This window comes from Lissotriton helveticus, chromosome 3_1, assembly GCF_964261635.1.
Source record: "Lissotriton helveticus chromosome 3_1, aLisHel1.1, whole genome shotgun sequence".
In the NCBI taxonomy this organism is placed as follows: Eukaryota; Metazoa; Chordata; class Amphibia; order Caudata; family Salamandridae; genus Lissotriton; species Lissotriton helveticus.
The window spans coordinates 591,757,348-591,782,177 of record NC_136061.1 but is presented as its reverse complement, the minus strand read 5'-3'; the positions used below and the strand labels follow the sequence as shown (position 1 = coordinate 591,782,177).

Below are 24,830 nucleotides of genomic sequence, written 5' to 3'. Positions count from 1 at the left end.
TGATGACGGAAGATGTAGGTGTGTTGACGGTGACCTTGTCGCTGCAGCTGTGATGCCCAGGCAATGCTGTGGAAGACCAGAAGCCGAGCTGTTCCACGTCTGATGTCGAGACCCATGGGGCAGGTGGCGGGCAGGAGGATCAACAAGCCTTGACAGCATAAACAGACGTGGTGAATAAAAAATGTGCAACGTTGGGACCAGCAAGAGGACCCACAGTCCGAATGCACAGGAGTCGCAAGAGGACCTCAAGCAGCTCACCAAAGATTCAGGCCCACAGTGCAGAGGAGGTGGTGAGGATGAAGATTTTGGTAGGAAGATGCTTGGAGCCTGGAGCTTCTTGTACCCGAAGATCCCTGGTGGACAGAGCGAACAAGCCTTGGCAATGGCAAGTCAACGCAGCGGTTCTGACAAGGGATACTGGCCTCAAACTTGCTGAGAGGACAGGTCAGGCCTCGAGGGTGTTGCAGAACCACCACCTGTGGCGCTGAGTATGTCTAACATCAAGAGCAGCAGACCGGTCAGCTTTGTGGGAGTACCTGAAGATGCAGGGGAGTAACTCCTTCTCTCCAAGGGAGATTCCTTTGGATGTCTTTGATGCCCACAGGCTTGTGGAGGAACCTGAATGAAGCACAGGCACAGATGACGAAGAAGACCTGCAGAACAGCGAGACCAGGAGCAGCAGGAGTCTTCCTTGATGTAGTCTCGGTTCCAGGCGAAGTCAAGTGAAGTCCTAGGTAGGTGCCTAGAAGATCAAAGTTGAAGTGATTTCGGCTTTGAATCTTGTCCCACGACTAATATGAAGAGTTACCCACAGGTAAGCCCTTTAGTACCCTAGGGGAAGGGTTGGAACGATTCAAGGGTCGCTCCAAGAAGAGGGGCTGGACAGAGGGAATGATACGTCCATGTCCTTTGTCCAGTTTCGCGCCAGAGTGGAAGCCAAGGGCACCCTGAACTGGCTCAATCTGGAGTATGCAAGGAGTACACCGAATGTGCCTTTCAAAGGAGTCTGGTGGTGCTGGCAATCATCCCCCCCCCCAAGCCCAATACACTAAGTCCTGTCTGGGAGATGGTCACACCACCCTGTGACATGAAACCTATTGGTCTTCCTTCCCCTGCTCGAGCTCAGCTGGAGGATGGCAGAAGCGTGCCGGAGGTCAGCAGCAGCACTAGATTACTGGCAGACCCTCGAAGGCTGTTACAGGGAGCATTGAGGGTTTCCTGGAGGAGCCCCCTGGTGCATGGAATCATACCTCCAACACCGGTAACGGTGTTGAGGTATGATTCCTACATGTTTGATACCAAACATGCCCAGGTTCGGCACAGCCAATATATAGTTAGCCATCGCGTAATGATGCATGGCCGCTACATATAACAAGTATTTGCAATGGAATAGGTCTCGCATTTATGAGAGTATAAGCTATTGGCATTGTAAATGACAATTCTTTTTTTGTTTGTTTTTAAAAACAAAAATAAAAGGCATTGTTATTTGCAATGTCAATAGCTCACTACTCATTACTTGATGTCTCGGAGAGACAGCGCTTGCGCCCTGCCTAAGGGAGCCCTATAAAGGTGAACACTTGCTTGTGTTTGTATCAGCTATGCAGAAAGTTTTGTTCTTGCACAGTGGGTTAATGCTGGGGTGTTCAAAGATGAGTAACTTTGCTTTCATCAACAAGAAAGGTATGCTGTTCCCACAAGGCGGAAAACGAAAAAGAGGGGAAGAGGATGAGGGGAACCTCCGATTCGGAACTAGAGTCCTCACACACCCAGCAAGCTAGGTGTCATGCTTCATCATATGGACTTGCTCCTCGTCGGGCCGGCAACTGCAATGCCCTACGGCACAGCTTTCCAAACTTTTAATGTTGTGACACACCTTTTCGACAATATTCATCTTGTGACACAGTAATGCGAGAGAGCGCAGCGAGCGAGCCCGAACCACCTAAGGGGGGTTTGTGTGCATTTTCAAGCAAATTTGAGAAAGCAGGAAGGTTAATAAAGCAACTGTGAACCTTTTCTAACAAAGACAGTGACTGGCAAAACTGGGTGTAAGCAAGGTTAGGTTTGTACCTGAAATAAGAATATAATCATGCACACATTGACAAATTCCCCATTGATTTACGGCACAAAAAGGGCGGGTGCACACACTGCCAACCGTTTCAACCATGCTCAAGGTCCACCTGCTGCCTTGCTGAATATGAGTTATACAAAAATCCGTTCAGGAAGGGGGAATTGTTTGAGTGTTAAAACACGTTTGACAGTACACCCTCAAGTAACTGAAACCATGTCTGCCCTGCTATATGTTTCAAATACACCTGGCTTTAAACTCGCAAACAGCGGTGAAAAAACACGCAAAACTAACGCAGAAACCCTCGCAGGCAGACAAACACACTCAACAACTTGCACACAAAGAAAAAGGTTCGGAAACAAAAAAAAAAACAGGAAGGAAAATAAATGCAGGTTGGAAAGGCTAAACATGAATGTAACCAGACATGGTCCCAGGAGCACACAGTACAAACCAAGAGGTCCAGGGCTACAAATGGACGGCAACATGACCTGGGAGGCAGCTCTAAGATGTTGTGTACTATAGATGGCTGACTCTGTGTAATACCACAGTAGTGACAGTATTGGGAGGACTGTAATAGCCTCTCGCAGCTGAGAACACCGTGCATCAATCCAAACGCTGTTCTAACGCACAGCGCTCTGCGAATTGTCCCTGAGGTTTCAATTTAAATTGTAAACATATGTTAAATCATTACATCCATCATTAATCAGAATGTACACGTGAGTTTAAAGAATCATTTCATTGATTATCTTTTTTGTTTCAAAAGAATATTATAAGCAAACAGAAAATCTTCATTTCATGAAGTGTACAAAGGTACAAGTCTTAAATGCATTCAGATATACGAGACATTTGTCCTCAAATAACATTTTTTGTGATTCAATTATGGCGGACCCAATACATTTTGGGTTGTGACACCCTTTATCAGGGACAAGTGAATCTTCAATAATCTGTGAACTGTGGCCTCCTGCCGGAACAGTAAAGAAAGAGAAAAGAAAATTTATAAAAAATAATAAACTGCAAGTATCTGTGCTAGCATTCACTGTGTCAAAATGTAAATGCGACGGGATGTGCTACAGAGGTGATCCGATACATGCGAAACTGACGTAAAGAGCTATGGATGTGTCCTATTGTGCTCAAGTGGATGAAATGATCCACATGCCAAACTGGGAGTAAAAGTGACCCCAGAAGCCACATGTGACTCTTTACAAAATGTGCCGCTGATACATAAAATAAAGTGCAGTAAGTGGTGAGTGATTAGTGGAGTGCTTAATGTGCACACACAGTGCAACCATCGAAATATGGTATGCTAAACTGTCGATTACCTACGAGAGGTGAACACAGGTACGGAAGACCCAAATCGGTGATAACATTTCTTAACCTGGAGTGCAGGTTGGAACCTAATTTTGTTTTCATTGTTTAACCCCTCCCCTGCTGATGACGGAACCGCTCCGTCATCAGCCGCGGTCGCGCTGTGCTGATGACGGAGCGGTTCTGTCATGGCCCGCTCGGCACGCCTGCGCGGCGCGGATTCGGCGCCTGCGCTGAGCGTTCTATTGAGCGGGGCGGGCCATGACGGAACCGCTCCGTCATAAGCACACAGCAACCGACGCTGGTGACGGAGCGGTTCCGTCACCAGCATGCGCCCGCCGCTCTTCCGCCCCGCCCCCTTAGCACTGCAGCGGAATAGCCGCCGCAGTGAAGGGGTTAAATGGCGCCTGCACAATCACAGGCGAATAAAATATTCGAGTCTTTCTTTTTTGCGGACCCCGTTCAAGATTTCAGGAAGGACAACTATTCCAAATCCCTCAGATGACCTGGCGATTTTACGATCATTGTCTGGGCTCTGAATGAGAGCAGATGAAGTTTGCTGAAGTGCGTTTCGTGCCCAGTAATTAGAATCTCGGGCATTCATTACAATGTTAAGGGTTCTTGTGCACAAAATAAGATCCACGCTCATTGATAGCAGCGTAGCACTTTGCAACTGTTTGTAAAAAAATAAATACACTATTGAAGAGGGCAGAGTGCCATCCTAAATCAATCAAGTCTGCCAGAGCGGTCGCAACAATTGTGGCCTAGCAGCAGGATATTGTCTGAAAGAGAGGCTGCACTGTGATGCTGCTCCCTGGTCCTATCCGTGAGGACTAGCATGTGCTCAGAGAGCAGAGGCGGCCAGCTCACCCATTTTCAGACGTGGTGATAGTAGCCCTAAACAGAGTTTCGAAATTTCGAAAACTTACTTACTGAGCGCCTGGGGAGCAGAGACTGCTCCATGGTCACAGCATCGCAAAGGGAACAAGGCTGCACAGCTCACATTCGCCGAACGCTTCTCCTTCCTCCGCATATGCTGTACTGCGTCACTGAATGCAAATGCCCAAGTGCCAGAGAGCATTTGCCCTAATCTGCCTGCAGAGGTGATCGTCGCGCGACACACCCACACATGGGAGGCGACACAGTACCGTGTCGCGACACACACTTTGGAAGGCTCTGCCCTATGGGCACCCTAAACGGGGCTCTTTATCGGAGACCTTTAGTTCCTGCCGTTTGGTGCGTGGGTGTGAGGGCCCTAAAGAACAGTGTAGATGTGGTGCATATGAGTGATCTTAAAAAAGGTTGGATAGTCCACAAAAAACCTTTATTAGAATGGTAATTCATCTTCTTAAGAACAAGCTGAGTGGCTGTGCTCAGGCTCAATGGTCAAAGAGAGCTCAGCTCTACTCATGTGAAGTGGTTGACATGTTTCATGCGTAGCAGTCAATACTGATCCATCACATTTCATCAGGACTTATACTATTCAGAAACTATCTACACGTGGTGGTGTGGTGGACAACAATGCTCCTACCTACCAACTCCAAAACTCCAACATACCTTTCTTGTTGATGACTGTTGTAGGGCACCTATGCTGGACCCTTAACAAAGCCCTCGAGTCCCCCTCTTCTGTTTGAAAAACTTTGTTTTCAGCCACATTGTGAAATCTTTCATTAAACTTTGTGAACCTAGTGGTTTTAAAAAAAAATGAATTAAAACATTCAACAATATGTTCAGGAGAAATCCCCTTAAATCTTTTCAAAGAAAATCTGCAATAAAAAAAAGCTGGGAAATTCTTCATCTAAAACTTCTTTTTACAGGAAATATTCCTATAACTAAGTTGCGCAAAATGTATGAACTTTCCAACTTCACAACGTTGTGAAGCTGTGAACTTTGCATAAATCTATTAGTGGAAAAAAGTGCCAATCTATATTTAGTGCTAAGCCTACACAGCTTCTCTTTCTCACTTCTCATTCATTCACTCATTGTCTCTCGCTTCACCTTTTCTGTCAACTTCGCTCATTCTGTTTCTTATTAACGTAGACTCTCCCTCAACAAGGATTAGTTAGTTTCAGGGTCACCACACGCAGTCACATTACTGATTTTGTTTTAAAAAACATTGTTTTTTGGTGCAGGGGGAGCAGTAGAGCTGGAAAAAATTGCTGGAGCAATGTAATTCCTTGCACTGTGCCTGGTTACTTTATAACGAGAGCTCCTCCCTTCCAAAAAATACAGCCAGAAGGAAAGTCAGAAAGGATGAAAATGACTGTACGGATACATGAGCAGCCATATAAGAGAGCAGGCATAGAAGCAACCTCTCCAGCAGTGACTAGCAAGACTGGACTGTGCCACTGTCCTTTTGAAAAATATTAATGCAAGGTGTAATGGGAGAGGTGTCACGTTAAGCAGGAAAACTAGGCAAGAGATAAATAGTATGATGCTCTAATATGATCATGGAAACTGAGTTAATATAGGCAACCCTGGTCCAAGTGCAGAAGGTTCCTGATAAAAGTTCAAAAGTCAGGTAGATTGTAGAAGAAGCTTTAATGGACAACCATCAACAGCAGGAGTTACAGCAAACTGTATTCTCAGCAATTGGAATCAAATCATTCTAACAGTGATGTCACTGTCCATGACACTCTTAAAGATACAACAACATAACACATCCCTTATACACAATAAAAGAACAAATAGAACATTGATGAGAGCACCAAATAACATAGAAGGAAAAAACAAAGAGTAACGGTGGACATTAATGCATCACATAATCACTGAACTTCTTGGGAAGCCGAAAGGATCTCTTAGGAGTATCCCTCTGGTAACTGGTGGAAGGAGGAACATTGGGAATACTGGGAATACAAGGAAGTTTGGGACCATCATAGCAACGGTTCCTGACATCATTGCATCTGGCCAGTTTAGACATGTTCCAAGTGCAACCATTGTCTAAGGTGACAACATTTTTCTTAATGGAAACAATGGTGAAAGGTCCAATAAAGTTCGAGACACCCTTGTGACCAAATTTCGTTTTTTTCACAAGAACATTGTCACCCACATTCCATTTTCTGTGTCTGACAGCCATTTTAGGATCATAGCGTTGTTTGTATTTCTGCTGATAATCTGTCAACACAGCCCTCCTTCTCACTTCCCTTTCCATACTGTCCTCAACCAATTTCTCCGGAAGCCACGTTGGATTTAGTTTTGAACAAGCTAATCTACCTCTCAAAGCCTCAAAAGGAGACCTTTGCATAACAGCATTGGGAGTCGTGCGATGTGCCCACCACGTTTCCCTTAACACATTGCTGAATGAAGTCTTGGACTCTAAAGCCCTTTGTGCACAACTCTTGACAACCCTATTCATCCTCTCCGTGAGACCATTTGCTTGAGGAGAATAAAGGGCTGTCTTTTGATGAATAATACCGAGACTTTTCAAGAAGCTGTCCATCTCACTGGAAGTAAATTGTACTCCATTGTCAGTGAGTAAAATTTTGGGAACACCCTCAGACCCAAACACATCTTTTAAGAATTCAATCACAGTTCTTGAGTTAACTACACTCATGCATTTAGACACAACCCACTTCGAAGTGTAATCAACCAGTAAAACAACATATCTTTCATGTGAGGGCATAAGCTCAAAAGGGCCAGCGATGTCTAGGCCTAACTTTGTCCAAACAGCCACAGGAACTTCCACAGGTGACAACGGGGAGTGACTAGTGGTGCGTGACTTGTCATTCACTGCACACAAATGGCAATCTTTAACCACAGTTTCCACCATGCGATCCATACCAGGCCACCAATATCTTTCCCTGATGCGAGCCTTCGTCAAATTTCTTCCCAAATGCCCCTCATGAGCCAGGTTGACAATCCTCTCTCTCAAATCACTAGGAGGCACAACTCTATCACCCCTCATTAAATTCCCTTGGAAAAAAGTTAAATCATCTTTCACGGACCAAAACGGCTTCAACACATTCTCTAGAGTATGATGATCCGGCCAACCATTCCTGATAACATTCCTTAGTAATAGAAAAACAACATCCTCATCCACCTTGCGTGACCATTCCTCCTCGGAAATGGTAGACTCCAAAACCCAATTTATGCACGTGGTAACCTCTGTGACACAATCTCTATCTATGGGAAGACGTGATAAGCAATCAGCAGGTTTGTTGTTCAACCCTGGAATATATTGTACAGAGAAGTTGAACTCTTGCAAACCCTTGCTCCACCTTTTCAATCTTGGCGTCATATGATCACTTTGATGACATGAAAAAAATTGAACTAGAGGACGGTGATCCGATTTAACCACAAATGGTATCCCCCATAAGTAAAATTTGAAGTGACATATAGACCAATATACTGCCAACGCTTCTCTTTCAATACAAGAATAATTATGTTCAGCTTCCTTTAGGGCTCTTGAAGCAAAAGCAACAACAACTTCTTCACCATTAACAACTTGGGAAAGCACAGCACCTAATCCTTTAAGGCTGGCATTGGTAGTCAATATAGTTTTGAGTTTGGAGTCAAAATGACCCAGAGTTGGCATCTCACCAATTTCTTTCTTAACCAAAACAAAAGCTTTCTCGCAATCACTAGACCAGGAAAATTGTACACCTTTTTTCAAAAGGGACCTAATGGGCTCAACGACACTAGCAAAACCCTTAACAAATTTGGAATAAAATTCCGCCATCCCTAGAAATGATTTGACCTGATCCTTATCTACTGGAGTGGGTGCCTTAACAATACTCTCTGCTAATTCTAATTTGGGCTGAATTCCGTTCCCCGAGATAACGTGTCCCAAATACGTGACGGACTCTAAGCCAATGCGACACTTTTCCTTTTTCACTGTAAGTCCACTCTCGTTTAACTTATCTAACACAGATCTCATCACTTTGTCATGCTCACACATGTCTACACCATGAATCAAAATATCGTCCTGAAAGAACATTACATTGGAGAGACTCCCCAAAACCATCTTCATCACTCTTTGGAAACATGCGGCTGCTGAGGCTAAGCCAAACGGCATTCTTAAAAAACGGTAAGCACCCAGGGGTGTAACAAACGATGTGAAGTGCCTGCAGTCCTTATGCAGCACAACTTGATGGTAAGCAGAAGAGAGATCAAGAACACTAAATATCCTCGCCCCTTTTAGAATGCTGATACTCTCAGCTATGTTAGGCAAAGGCTGACGGTCTACCCAGATCCATTCATTCAGACCGCGAAGATCCACACACATCCTAATCGATTTCCCACCATCTTTGGGTGCTAGAACCACTGGACTCAACCACTCTGATGATTCAATCTCTTCAATCACTCCTAAGTTTAACAATTTCTCAATTTCAAGTTTAAGTGGTTCCAGCATCATGTTGGGTACTTTCCTGACTCTGTGTACACATGGTCTGGCAGATTTTTTAAGGATAATTTTATGTTCGAATCCCTTCAGACACCCCAACTTGTCAGAGAAAACATTAGAATAATCATCAAAATATTTACTAGATTCACACACAAGATCTATCTGGGAATGAAGATAACTGGAAAGAAAATCTTTCATCAGCATGACTTGATTTTTTGGATCTTCAGCTCCCGGATTAAGAATAATCCCTAAATCATGTTGATGTCGCCATCCCAGGAGATTATCACCTCTGACAGCTACATAAACTTTCCCAAATATACACATACCACTAAAAGAAATGTTGGCCACAATATATCCTAAGATCTCTATTCTTGACTTATTGTAGCTAAGGGGAGAGATGTCAGAAGGTAATAATTGAACATTTTCCAGCCCAACCACTTCATCCCAAATCTTGTTACCAATTAACGTAAAAGGAGACCCAGAGTCTGCCATGAGTTTAAATACAAATTTGTCAATTTTCACATCACAAAATGGCATAAAAATACGTTCTGTGTCGACCATCACATCATTAACATTGGACACCACAAGTGTACGTACAATGTCAGAGGTTGGCACAGAATTGCGTTCTGTGTCGACTATCGCATCACTAACATTGGACACTACAAGTGTGCGTACAATATCAGAGGTTGGTTCACTAACTTCTCTCTTTTTTCCAGATCTACATACACGTGCATAGTGTGCTTTGATACCACAGTTATTGCAGATGCTATTTCTAGCGAAACAATGGGGAAAATTAGAGGAATGAGAGAAACTCCCACATCTGAAACAACGCATCTTTTGGTTACTTATAGGACGTTGTTGGCGAGAGGCACGCTCTTTAGAGAAGGTAGACTCTTTGGACGAAGAAGGGCGATTATCAAGAGTGTTTTTCTGGGCAAAAGTCTTTTGGATAGGTTTGCTCTTAGAACTTACACTGACTTTAGCTACTTCTTCGTGATATTCACCAAACAGTTCATCTTCTTCCAACATATGTACAGAGTCAGAAACTTTCTTTTTACTATCACAGACAGTGTGACTATCATCCTCTTTATTTTTCCTTATTTCCTTTACCCATGTAGAGGTATTTTCCATACCCTCCACAATGTCTAAAGCTTCCGTCAATGTAGGATTCTTGGACAATAACTTCTCTTGAACCCTAGAACTGTTTGTGCATCGAACGAGTTGATCTCTAACTAGAGATTCAGATAAATCCCCAAAATCACACGTTCGAGAGAGAGTTTTTAGAGCCGCAACATATGTGCCCACACGTTCACGAGAACCTTGGACACGAGTAAAGAATCTATGTCGCTCTAAAACAACATTAATCCTTGGACCGAAATATTGCTCCAACATAGTCATAGACATCTCAAAAATGTCTGCAGGTTCCCCATCAGCCCCACCAACAGGTATGCTGTCCATACTGTCGTAAGTGTGTCTGCCTTCAACTCCTAAATTGTGCAATAGGATGGCTTGTTTTCTAACAGCCGAAAATTTTTCTCCTCCAATAGCAATTAAGTACGAATCAAATAGGTTTCTCCACCTCTTCCAAGGAAGAATGGGTTCACCCTCCTCTGAAAGAAATGGAGGTGGTTGTGACATGCTAGACGTAGTGGCCATATTGAAGAAAAATTACACCTACTCTAATGATGTCCTAATAAAGATAAAAATCAGCTTAAATAGGAGATAAAATATAGGCTTCAATGTCTACCACATACCTAGATTTGTAAATAACAATTATAAACATGTAGACCGAAATGAAGTACAATATAGAAACAGAGGATGACTCAAACCTCAAAATGTACAATAGTGTGAAAGTAATAGACTATACATATCGTTATAATTACTCTTGATGCACAACTATGTGTAACAGCGTGGAGGAAAATAATTGATGTGCAGCCGTGCACATCGGCGTAATGGAGGCTGTGATGATCACTTTGGCAACGGTGTTCTAAAACAGAAGGTTGTTGCACTTGCACCTTGGCGTTACGGAGGCAGTGATGACCGCTTTGAGATTAATTATTAAATCGCAGCAAACTCAGAATTGTCAGACTGATTGCGCTGCCGTGCGCATCGGCGTTGCCATAGTGACCAGGCAAAACAAAACAAAACAAAGATGGCCGCTGCTGTGTGATGACGTTTTACACGGTTTCGCGCGATGACGCGCTATGCGTGGTGACGCGATATGCGTGGTAACGCTGTACGTGGCTTGAACACTGTCCGGGGTCACAGTTCAAGAGCTCCGCAAGAGCGAGGACAGAGACGCATCACCACACGCGCCATGGCATCTGCAGCAGAACTCACACGCGATGGTTTACAATACGATTAAATCCAAACAAGGAATAACGGTAAGCGCCAGTGAGGCGGGGACAGTACCTTATACCTCGTTTTTTGAAGGTCCAGAAAGTCCAAAAACGAAAAGTAAAAATACAAAGTGGTCCAATGAGAATCGTCCACAATCAGCAAGATTTCCAGATGAAGGGAAGTCCAATTAAGCAGTCCAACAGAAGAGTGTAGGTTAATCCAACAAGGTGCAGATAGGGATTCAAGGAGAAAAATAATTAAATCCTTGAGTGAAATCCAAATAGACTGATATTAAGTAAATAAGACCAGTTCAGGTTGATATCCACAATGTGACAGCCAATAAAATGCTCCAAAAATATTTTAGGCAAAACCAAGTCCAAAACGAAATTCTTGTGGTAGGGGAATTGATGGTTGTAAGTGCTTGTCCCCAATCAAGCCAAGGTCCTCGTCGCCAGTGATAAAAGTTCAAAAGTCAGGTAGATTGTAGAAGAAGCTTTAATGGACAACCATCAACAGCAGGAGTTACAGCAAACTGTATTCTCAGCAATTGGAATCAAATCATTCTAACAGTGATGTCACTGTCCATGACACTCTTAAAGATACAACAACATAACAGCTCCCCAGTGGGCCAATACATCGCTAGGAGAAAACGGGTACATTTGAAATTGGCAGAGGGCCATTATTCATCGAACATGTAGAAATGGGAAGCGCGTCACATTCCAGTCAACAGGGGGAGGCGGATTTATTTAGGGGTAGTGGAATTTGAAGATGAAACCGAGGTCTTCATTTACTAAAATGTTGTGCGGGCGCAACGCAAAATACATCATCAATGTACTTACGATTTTAAAAGCATTTGTGCTTAGCACTAAATGTTGTTATGTTAAGCAAGCAACCATATTGTGGTGATGATGTAAATAAATATGAGCTTTATCCAAAACAACCTCTTTTTTTTCAAGACTAAAACTCCGCCTTTTCCAACGACCCCATCCATCTTTATAAAATAATATATTTAAGGTGGAGAGCAAGAGCTTGCTCTTAATAGAAATAAACTGTGTGAGAACGCTTTCCATCACTACGCAGGGCTCTTCCCTCACAACTCTCTTACGTAGGACGGAACATTTCAGCTCTGGCAGCCACTCGTACGTTCATGATTAACAATTGGCACTTCATAAGATGATGGTACTGCCCGCTTAGATTGTTATATCTTTTTCAAACCGTCCTCCACACTAATCTCGACACTGGTTTAGAGAAATGGACACACAGTGAATTTCATTCTTACAGCATAATTTTAGACCGAAATGTCAGCGTGCTTCCGAGAACCGAGGGCTGGGTATGACCAACCTATACTTATACTATCTGGAGTCTCACCTCCTGATTGTCAACGATTGGCTTAATGGAGGATGGTCAGATCCTGCTTATAGATATGAGCTCACAACATTGGGCTTCCCTCGAATACTAGACTGGTTTTACGGTTGCGCTGTCCCGCAAACGGTTCCTTGGGTGACTCAGCTGGTCTTCCCTGGGTAGAGGGCGGCCCTGCGGCATACAGTAGGGTGGAAAACAATTACTCAACAGACACCCTTGTGGTATGGCAAGTGTTTGGGGGATGTGGAGGCACTGGAGAGGTTTGCTTGCTGGGACACCATTGGTATTACTCTAGTGGGAGACTTTTGGACAGGATCCCACATAGTCTCCTTTCAGGAGTTGAAACAGACCCATGCTTTATTTAAGACACAATTCTATAAATGTTTGCAACTTTGTCATGCTTTACAGGTACATGTTCCCCCGGTATAAATGTTCCTCATTTTAGCCTCATTGCGGCCAAATTGAGGATGGGAGCCCTGGGTAAGCTGGGTGTCTCCCAGAATTACAGCACCTTGATTATCAATGTTCCAGACACACTCCATGGCCTAAGAACCCGCTGGGAGACCTGGATGGGGGCCTTTGGATGATGAAGATTGGTGAGATGTGTTGATGGACCCCAAGGTCTTCACAGTCTTCTCCAGGCTCTAATTGATCCAAACATACTATTTGCATTGCACTTATCTCACCCCCGAAAGCTTGTCCGAGCGAGGTTCAGATCCAATCCTGACTGTGGCTGCCATTCTCATTCTCCAGCTGATTTCTTTCACATGATATTGTCTTATCCAATTATAGCACTGTACTGGGAGAACATAATAGCTAAGATCTCTGATGTTTTAGACCTGTCAATAGAGCTGTCTCCCCTTTTGGTTTTACTGGGCGTGGATTATGGGTTGGTTGACTCCCTAACAGACAAGGCTTTTCCGGGCACTGCCCTGTTGGTTGCTAAAATGGGCATTTCTTTCCATAGTAGGCAACTTAAGCACCGAAGTTGTTGAAATGGAGATCTGGAGTGGATTGGTCCACTTATCAAGAAAAACTGTTTATGAGGCAAATGGATGCCTTACCAAGATTTGCCAAGATTTGGGGAAAGTGGCCTAGGGGCTTGAGTGAAGGCACCGAATTGTTATTGTGATTATGCGCTTTGTACGATCCTTGATTTATCATTGTGTACTGAGTTCTCTACCGCATTGTCTCTCTTCCTGATTGTATATGATGTGATAGGGGTCTTTTTTAGCGCTATTACTGTGACTTGTTTTCTTGAAATAACATCAATGAAGTTGTTTATCAAGAAAAAAAAGTCTTCAACTGACATCTTTTTATCATCTAAATTCTAAAACACCCATCTAGTAGACAGAGGTTTGAAAAATCTACAGTTCCTATCTATATATATCAGTTTATGAGTCTCAATCCTTAGCGGACTCTAAGTAGATGCTACCAAATTTATTCTGTGCTTAGTAGGCAACAAACAGCATTGAATTTCAGTCTTTGTTTCTTTCAATCATAGGTTGCATCTGCTTTGATGCTAGCAGAACCAATCCAGTGATGCGATCAGTATAAGGGTATTTTTCAAGACTATAAAATAGGGTAAAACTGCTTCTTTACTAAATGCAGTCTGCACTTTGTCACATGGAAAACTACAAATATTGCAAACTAGTGGTTAATTCTTAGGTTTACCTGTAACCTCACCTGAATGTTCTCTGCTTTTTCAATAGATTCCAAATCAAAAGTAAACTAGTGCAAATTGTCTTCTGAATGGACACTTCTCTCACCTAATTTGTCTAAATGTAATCTAGCATAAACCTGTCCCTTTATCAATTAAAGACCAAGTGGTGGTTTATTTTTCCTCACCTCTTCACCAATATGGGTTGAGCAGGACATAACTACAGACTAGCTTTCAACAGCCATTGATTTCTTAAGTTCTGTTTATTGAGCTACACAGGTAGTCCAGCTGGTTGATCTCTGATGCCAGTTTCGCTTGAAATCTCTTTGAGTGTTAAACTTGTGTCTAGGTTGAAAGCTAAAATAAACAATTATGTGTTGTGTGCAAAAGCAGGTAAAAGGAAAAATGGCGTTTAAACACTTTAATAAGCTCATGCTAACTTAACACGGTATATAGGTAAGCAGTATCTATATGACAATACTTTAAGTTATTGCAGCGTTCAAGTTGGATGTAATCCATCTGCAAAACTTCAAAAGGTGCAGTCGGTGTAGCAAACCCTCCTGTAGGAGTTTGTGTCCCTTTACCAGGATTATACTGCCAACAGATCAAACAGGACTGTACTATTCTTTTAGCTGTACCGGCAATCTCTGGATGCTCCTGGACTTGTGTGAGCAATTTCGTTATTGCTAGAGCTCCAACATGTGCCGGCCCATGTTCCATTTGACCCATGGGCTGTAAATAAGCAGCAGGCAATTTCCACTTATCCATTTTTTTGTTACGCCAACAGCCCTCATCGTCTAACATTCCTCTTTAGACCATTGCTCCAGCTCTTTCACAGAGGCAGATCTCTGTATATCTAATACTTCTTCTCTAGCATCATGCCAACGTTCAGCTTGTGATTTCACTACGTACATGGATGTAGTGCTTCGTTGCATCGCAGTCTCACGAGCTACGCAATCTGCAAAGGCGTTGCCTTGTCCTATCTTAGCAATGACTTTCTTGTGCGAGCTACACTTAATAATAGCAATTTTCTTTGGATATGTAAGTGCAGTCAAAAGATTATGCACTAGTTCTCCGTGCATTATCTGCATCCCGTGGGATGTAAGAAAGTCTCTTTCCTTCCAGAGTAGACCACATGCTCGTGTTAAAGCTATTAGCTCAGCTGCTTGAGCCGACTTCTGTGGTTTGCGAGCTGTCTCCACTACTGTCTTAAGTGTCATAATTGCATATGCAGCTGAGGTCGTACCGTCTGGTAACTTCAAACAGGACCCATCAACCCACAGTTCCCCATCTACATTTAAAAGGGGCGTATCTTGCAAGTCGACGCGACCCTTTGTCTGTTCCTCAGTAAGGAAGATACAATCGTGAGATTCTTGTGACTGAGCCTGAGTCGCTGGATATGGCATCAAAGTAGCTAGGTTCAGTGTCGCACATCTCTTTAAAGTAATGTGAGGGGCCAACAGTGTCAACTCGTATCCTGTTAAACGAGCACTAGTCAAGTGTTGCGTCTCGGTCTGATTCAAAAGCGCATCTACTGCATGGGGTACTAGCACCAACAGTTTATGTGACAAAACTATCCCTTCACTCTGACGTATGGACACAGCTGTTGCTGCAACTGAACTGAAGCACCCAGGCAATGCTCGAGCAACAGGATCAAGAACTGCTGAAAAATATGCACAGGGACGCTGCTTGTCTCCGTGTGCCTGTACTAAAACTGACAATGCACACCCATCTTTCTCATGTACATAGAGTGTAAAAGCCTTTGTGTAATCTGGAGTGTCTAACACTGGTGCCGAACAGAGAGCTTGTCGTAACTGACGAAAAGCATCCTGGCATTCATTTGTCCATGGAAGGGGCATTGGAGTGTCTTTAGTCAAAAGCGCTAGCAGGGGTTTAACAATATGTGAAAATCCTAATATCCATTGCCTACAGAACAAAGTCAAACCAATGAATGCACGGACATCTTCCTGAGTAGAAGGTACTGGTGTATCTAAAATTGCTTGAATGCGATCTGGTGTGAGTTCACAGCCCTCCTTAGTCAGAAGCTGACCTAAATAGGTTACCTTCGGTCTACAATATTGCAATTTCTTCCGTGACACTTTATGGTTGTGCGTAGCAAGAAAAGAAAGTAGAGACAAAGTAAATTTTTCACACTGCTCAGGCGTATCTGCTGCCTATAAGATGTCATCGACATATTGTATGAGAGCCACTCCTTCAGACAAAGCAAAGGAATCAAGTTGTCGTTTTAACGCTTGACTATAAATGCTCGGACTCTCAGTGTACCCTTGAGGAATTCTACAAAATCTGTATGATTTATTATTCAAAGTGAAACCGAACAAATATCGGCTATCAGGATGAATAGGAATCGAGAAGAAAGCATTCTTCAAGTCAATCACAGAAAATATAGTTGCTGTTGGAGGAACTAGGGTAAGCAATATCGTTATGTCTGAAACCACAGGGTACTGCGCTACTACAATCTTGTTGACTTCTCGCAAATCAATGATGAATATGTAAATCCTAGTGTCAGTATCTTTTTTCAAGATAGGAAGAATAGGACTGTTGCAGACCTGGTAAGGAACTTCCTCCACAACCCCCACTTTAATCAAATCATGAACAATCCGTATAAGTGCTTCTTCACCTTCTCGTGAAATGTTATATTGAGGCAATCGTGGCAATGAAGCACCCTCCTTGACACTTATATGCACTGGTGGAATAACCATTTGCCCTATATCGGTGTCTGAAGTAGCCTACAAAGTACTGGGGAGTGAAGCTAATGCAATGTCCTCTTTTACAATGCAGGATCTCTCCATTACAGGATAGTTGTCATTCAAAATAACCCTTACTCCTTCTGTAGAACATCGTATCATAGCCCTGAAATGCTTGAGCATATCAAGTCCCACAATATTATCTGGTGTATTCGGAGAAAGCAAAAATGGACATTGAGTAGTACATTTATCAATATGAAATGCAAGCAGTTGTGATAATGGGCTAAGGGAAGGTGTTCCATCGAAACCTATCGATGTAATAGTTAAGCCAGACAGGGGAGCCGTTGGAACCAAGTGTTTAGATAAGGCGCTACGAGTAGCTCCTGTATCAACCAGAAACTGATCAGTAGAACCCAAAACATGTGCTGTAACATCGAAACCTTTCTGATCTACTGGAACTTCAACTGATTCCTTACCCCATCCTAGGCAATCCTATGCATAAACAGAATCTTTCAAATCAGACGGCACATAATCAGACATTTGATATTGATTTCGTCTATCAAAAGTGTTTAACCCATCCTGTCCACGTGTATTAGCATCAAACCTAGCACAATCATCCGTGCTTCCTCTAGGCCCTGAATATCCTGAACGATTTCTCATTTGTCCCCGAACACGTGGATACTGCTGAGCACGCAATGCTGGACAATCAGAAGCCTAATGTCCAAATTTCCTACAGTTCTCACACTGGTCAACAGACAAATTCGAATGAGCATAAGAAGGAAAAGACGAACCATAAGATCCACGCCCACCTCTAGCATTACCTCTAGAAGGCGGACCATAAACCTGAGCCATCATAACCTTCGTTTTTACCTCCTTAGTCTTCTTATCCTCATTACCCTTTGCTTCTAACTCCTGTCTTTCATAATACTGAGCCATAGTCAAAAGAGAAACCGGAGAAGAGGTAGTCCATGAGCTCTCACTGGCCTTTAGGCAACTAGCTATTCCTGGCAACAGGTTTGCAACATATTTATCGACAAACAGATGCCTTCCTGTGTCATCTGTCAATGACTGGCCACTAAAATCGTGGAATGCCTCTTCAAAGCGTGTGAAGAAGTCAGAAACCGATTCATCTTTCTTTTGCTTACAAGACGCTAATACAGTCCAATCTATCTTTTTAGGGGGAGTAATCGTTTTTAACTTTACTATAATAGCTGCTGGAAGATCTAATATTAACTGACATGGTTTCTGTGCGGGTTCTCTTTCTTCATCTAATTGTTCTAAATCTTTCCATAATGCCCCAAAAGTCGCACGATCATCAACTTTACGCACAGTTCTCCACGTATCGGGGGGTAATATCAAACCGAAAAACAGGTCAATATCGGGTAATGTCATAGTACAAGAGCTAATTGCACCCTCAACTTCCTCATAAAAGGCTGCTTGATTTTTTCGTGGATCAGGTAATGCAGATTTAAGAGCCATAACATCCGCTCTATTCCAAGGAGTGTAAACCCAATTATAAATAAAATAACCCTTTGCATTAGTAGAAGCCTTATCATCACTTGTACCCACTCCTTTAGGAGGAACATACAAAGGTGCGGCTTCCCTCATAGGTTTCGCAAAAACTATCATAGTCTTATCTGTTCCGAAGATAGAAGCTTGTGCTACGCTGGTCTGAGATGTTTGTGCAGCTGCGTCTGCTGCCTTTTTCTCCTCTTGCAAATGGACTGTCTCAACACGTAATTTAACCAAACGCCTGATTGAGTCCGCGACCAGAGAAAAGACAAAAAGACCATCACGCATTTTCTTACAATCATTTGCTATATCAACAGGCTCCAAATCGTCAAAATGTCTCCTAAACCGTTCAATAACTTCTGCGGCAAACACCTCTGTAAAATAAACGTGCTCCCTTTCCTGACAATCCTTCATGTCATCTAAAAGTTCAGGAGCAATATTACGGGCGGCTTTACGTGCAGGAGATCTAAGCAGAGACGCACGGTCAGTGGACAACATAGAACGAGTTTCCAGTGCTTTCTCCTGGTCTGCAGGAGAGTCCTCATCTGAGTCATAAGGAGTAGAAGGAAGAGTATACGGAGGTGGAGAACGATCTAACAAGAGGGAATCATCTTCGGGTTTATTAAGAATAGGATAAAGAGGTCTACGAACAGCGTATTGGCCATTTACCTGTAAATGACGCTCCCTATCTTCTCTCTCTTTAAGTTCTTTCATTTCTTTATTTTTCATTTCCAATGCTTTTGCATGAATGCTCTTACTCTGTTCTTTTTCAATCAAGGCTTGCTCACGCTTGGTTCGCTCATACACTTCTTTCTCCCACATTTGTACACAGTCAAACATGTCTTGTCTAGCTTTTCGCTTAAACATTCGTTGTTCCACATACTGAATCTTTCGCAAATCAAATGACCCATGCATAAGCCAACGCAACTCAGGATCCTTACGAGTATATTTATTCCATAACGTGCTGTACATTATAGAAGAAATACCATATTTAATATACATGTCACAATTAGGCGTCCCCTCCAAGGGGGCCGGTTGTGCTTCATCGAGTCTCAAATTGGTACCACTACAAAAGCAACACATCCTACGAAGTGTGCTAGAAACAGGCATGCCAAAAATAGTGCAGAATATGCAGTATTATAACCAAAGTAGCACGTAAGGTACTGTTGTACGTAGTAGTAAAGTTAGGGGTCCTAACTTTAGGACTCCTAAACTGAGAAAAATCCTAATTTTAAGACTTTCGGTATTCACAGAAGGCATTTAGGAGTCCTAAAGTTAGGAATCCTAACTTTACTATTACTAAATTGAGAAAAATCCTAATTGTAAGACTTTCAGTATTCACAGAAGGCATTTAGGAGTCCTAAAGTTAGGAGTCCTAACTTTACTATTACTAAATTGAGAAAAATCCTAATTTTAAGACTTTTGATATTCACCGAAGGCATTTAGGACTCCTAAAGTTAGGACTCCTAACTTCTGTGAATACCAAAACGAGTAAGTGTCTTCTGTGAATACCAAAATGAGTAAGTGCCTTCTGTGAATACGAAAATGGTAGTAAGTTTAGGATTTTGTCTTAAGTTAGTTCTGTGAATCGGGCCCTACCTGCCTATATAAATTGCAATTCTTATATCAATCCCATACAAATCCAAGCTGGCCAACACAAATTCCGAAGCCATAGCAAGCGCCGCAAAAACGACCTTACCAATCGCAGGCAACAAAACCAACAGCAAGTGTTGCATAACAACGCTTACCAATCACTTGGTGTCCAGATTCCAACTGCCAAGTTCTCAAATCGACCAAATAGTCACTGCACGCCGAATCAACAGAAGAGATATCAGTCGAGGACCGGCACCACCTGGAGGGTCAGATCAGAAAGAGAGGAAAAACGCTGTGGTTGCCAAGACGCGGGTCTCCTCGGGCAGTGATCGTCCAAAGCGAAATTCCAATCCTCTGTTTCAACCACTCCTTCGGGCATCCGAGTCGCCGATGAGCCCCACTGGTTGGGCGCCAATTTGTGGTGGTGAGTCTCAGCAAGGCCTACAAGTGCAATGGGTTCGCCCTTCTCTGCACAAGTCCTCAGACCAATAGGATAGAATTTGGAACAGAAACTGGAATAGAAAATACAAAGTTTATTAACCTCATGAGGTGGAACTACATTCACACAACACCCTTCGGCAATGTATGAAGTAGCACACTGAATGGAAGGAGCTTGGTCCTTTTATACCCAAACAGGAGCTCAAAAGAAGGCGGTACAAGTACAAGAAGTAGGTTTAAGGTACATAAAAGGTCATACAGAAATTGTACAGTCAACAAGTGGGAGGAGCTAACAGTTGCTAATTCTGGTGAACACATCCTGACATGTACAGACTCCCAGCAGCTGCTTGGACAGCTGCAAGCTCAACTGAGCATGTGCAAAGTGGAAGAGGCTACATATAACCTGTCTCTAGGCAGATTTCAAGAGCAGACAACAGCAAGGTAGGACAGAGCACATGGCATACACGTGGTAGCACATGGCAAACAAAATGGCTGCCAGAAGTACAAAATGGATTCATCAAAAAAACGGACAAGATAGCCTCTAAATACAGGATGGCTTCTGCTAATGCTAACCCAATCGCTGCCAAATTACAACACGTGGGTGTGAGGGCCCTAAAGAACAGTGTAGATGTGGTGCATGTGAGTGATATTAAAAAAGGTTGGATAGTCCCACACAAACCCTTTATTTAAATGGTAATCCATCTGCTTAAGAACAAGCTGAGTGGCTGTGCTCAGGCTCAATGGTCAAAGAGAGCACAGCTCTACTCATGTGAAGTGGTCAACATGTTTCATGCGTAGCGGTCAATAGTGATCCATCACATTTCATCAGGGCCTATACTATTCAGAAACTATCTACACGTGGTGGTGTGGTGGACAACAATGCTCCTACCTACCAACTCCAAAACTCCAACATACCTTTCTTGTTGATAACTGTTGTAGGGCACCTATGCTGGACCCTTAACAAAGCCCTGGAGTCCCCCTCTTTTGTTTGAATAACTTTGCTTTCAGCCACTTTGTGAAATCTTTCATTAAACTTTGTGAACCTAGTGGTTTTAAAAAAAAAATGAATAAAAAAATTCAACAATATGTTCAGGAGAAATCCCCTCAAGTCTTTTCGAGGAAAATTTGCAATAAAAAAAAGAACACGGAAATTCTTCATCTAAAACTTCTTTTTACAGGAAATATTCCTATGATTAAGTTGCGCAAAATGTATGAACTGTCCAACTTCACAACGTTGTGAAGCTGTGAACTGTGCATAAATCTATTAGTGGAAGAAATGGCAATCCATATTTAGTGCTAAGCCTACACAGCTTCTCTTTCTCACTTCTCATTCATTCACTCATTGTCTCTCACTTCACTTTTTCTGACAACTTCGCTCATTCTGTTCCTTATTAACGTAGACTCACCCTCAACGAGGAGTAGTTAGTTTCAGGGTCACCACACGCAGTCACGTTACTGATTTTTTTTTTAAATGTGTTTTTTGGTGCAGGGGGAGCACTAGAGCTGGAAAAAATTGCTGGAGCAATGTAATTCCTTGCACTGTGCCTGGTTACTTTATAACGAGAGCTCCTCCCTTCCAATAAATACAGCCAGAAGGAAAGTCATAAAGAATGAAAATGACTGAACGGATACATGAGCAGCCAAATAAGAGAGCAGGCATAGAAGCAACCTCTCCAGCAGTGACTAGCAAGACTGGACTGTGCCACTGTCCTTTTGAAAAATATTAATGCAAGGTATAATGGGAGAGGTGTCACGTTCAGCAGGTAAACTAGGCAGGAGATAAATATTATGATGGTCAAAAATGCTCATGGAAACTGAGTTAATATAGGCAACCCTGGTCCAAGTGCAGAAGGCTCCCCAGTGGCCCAATACATCGCTCGGAGAACACGGGTACATTTGAACTTGGCAGAGGGCCATTATTCATCGAACATGTAGAAATGGGAAGCGAGTAAGATTCCAGTCAACAGGGGGATGCGGATTTATTTAGGGGTCGTGGAATTTGAAGATGAAACCGAGGTCTTCATTTATTAAAATGTTGTGCAGACACAACGCAAAATATATCATCAATGTACTTACGAAATTAAAAGCATTTGTGCTTAGCACTAAATTGTGTTGTGTTAAGCAAGCAACCGTATTGTGGTGATGATGTAAAAAAAATGAGCTTTATCCAAAACAACCTCTTTTTTTCAAGACTAAAACTCCGCCTCTTCCAACGACCCCATCCATCTTTATAAAATAATATATTTAGGATGGAGAGCAAGAGATTGCTCTTTATAGAAATAAAGAGTGCGAGAACGCTTTCCATTACTACGCAGGGCTCAACACTCACAACTCTCTTACGTAGGACCGAACATTTCAGCTCTGGCAGCCACTCGTATGTTCATGATTAACAATTGCCACTTCATAAGATGATGGTACTGCCCGCTTAGATTGTTATATCTTTTTCAAACCTTGCCCCACACTATATCTCGACACTGGTTTAGTGAAACGGACAAACTATGAATTTCGTTCTTACGGCATAATTTTAGACCGAAATGTCAGCGTGCTTCCGATAACCGAGGGCTGGGTATGACCAACCCATACTTATACTATCTGGAGTCTCACCTCCTGATTGTCAACGATTGGCTTAATGGAGGATGGTCAGATCCTGCTTATAGATTTGAGCTCGCAACATTGGGCTTCCCTCGAATACTAGACTGGTTTTACGGTTGCGCTGTCCCCCAAACGGTCCCTCGGGTGACTCAGCTGGTCTTCCCTGGCTGGAGGGCGGCCCTGCGGCATACAGTAGGGTGGAAAACAATTACTCAACAGACACCCTTGTGGTATGGCAAGTGTTTAGGGGATGTGGAGGCACTGGAGAGGTTTGCTTGCTGGGACACCATTGGTATTACTCTAGAGGGTGACGTTTGGACAGGATCCCACCTAGTCTCCTTTCAGGAGCTTAAACAGACCCATGCTTTATTGAAGACGCAATTCTATAAATGTTTGCAAATTTGTCATGCTTTACAGGTACAGGTTTTCCCAGCATAAATGTCCCTCATTTTTGCCCCATTGAGGCCAAATTGAGGATGGGAGCCCTGGGTAAGCTGGGTATCTCCCAGAATTACAGCACCTTGATTATCAATGCTCCAGACACACTCCATGGCCTAAGAACCCGCTGGGAGACCTGGATAGGGGACCTTTGGATGATGAAGATTGGCGAGATGCGTTGATGGCCCCAAGGTCTTCACAGTCTTCTCCAGGCTCTAATTGATCCCAACATACTATTAGCACTGCACTTATCTCACCCCCCGAAAGGTTGTCCGAGCGAGGTTCAGATACAATCCTGACTGTGGCTGTCATTCTCATTCCCCAGCTGATTTCTTTCACATGATATTGTCTTGTCCAATTATAGCACTGTACTGGGAGAACATAATAGCTAAGATCTCTGATGTTTTAGTCCTGTCAATAGAGCTGTCTCCCCTTTTGGTTTTACTGGGAGTAGATTATGGGAAGGTTGACTCCCTAACAGACAAGGCTTTTCCGGACACTGCCCTGTTGGTTGCTAAAATGGGTATTTCTTCCCATAGAAGGCAACTTAAGCACCGAAGTTGTTGAAATGGAGATCTGGAGTGGATTGGTCCACTTATCAAGAACAACTGTTTATGAGGCACATGGATGCCTGACCAAATATGCGAAAATTTGGGGAAAGTGGCTTAGGGGCTTGAGTGAAGGCGCCGTATTGTTGTGATTATGCAGTTTTTCGATCCTTGAATTGTCATTGTGTACTGAGTTCTCTATCGCATTGTCTCTCACCCTGTTTGTATATAATGTGATCGGGGTCTTTTTCAGCGCCATTACTGTGACTTGTTTTCTTGAAATAACATCAATAAAGTTGTTTATTAAGAAAAAAAGTCTTCAACTGGCATCTTTGTATTATCTAAATACTAAAACACCCATCTAGTAGACAGAGGTATGAAAAATCTACAGTTCCCATCTATATATATCAGTTTATGAATCTCACTCCTTAACGGACTCTACGTAGATACTACAACATTATTCTGTGCTTGGTAGGCAACAAACAGCATTGAATTTCAGGCTTTGTTTCTTTCAATCATAAGTTGCATCTGCTTTGATGCCAGCAGAACCAATCCAGTGATGCAATCAGTATAAGGGTATTTTTCCAGACTAAAATAGGGTAAAATAGGGTAAAACTGTTACTTTACTAAATGCAGTCTGCACTTTGGCACATGGAAAACTACAAACATTGCAACTTAGGTTTACCTGTAACCTCACCTGAATGTTCTCTGCTTTTTCAATAGATTCCAAATCAAAAGTAAACTAGTGCAAATTGTCTTCTGAATGGACACTTTACTCACCTAATTTGTCTTAACGTAATCTAGCATAGACCTGTGCCTCCATCAATTAAAGACCAAGTGGTGGTTCCTTTTTCCTCACCTCTTCACCAGTATGGGTTGAGCAGGACATAACTACAGATTAGCTTTCAACAGCCATTGATTTCTTAAG

General features: G+C 42.8%; 1 protein-coding gene across 8 annotated transcripts in view; it reads left to right on the top strand.

Annotated features, from left to right (window-relative positions):
* KANSL1L (KAT8 regulatory NSL complex subunit 1 like) overlaps nt 1-24,830 on the top strand; it is a 3,925,143-nt gene that overhangs the window by 2,445,722 nt on the left and 1,454,591 nt on the right. The gene's annotated exons all lie outside the window — the stretch shown is intronic.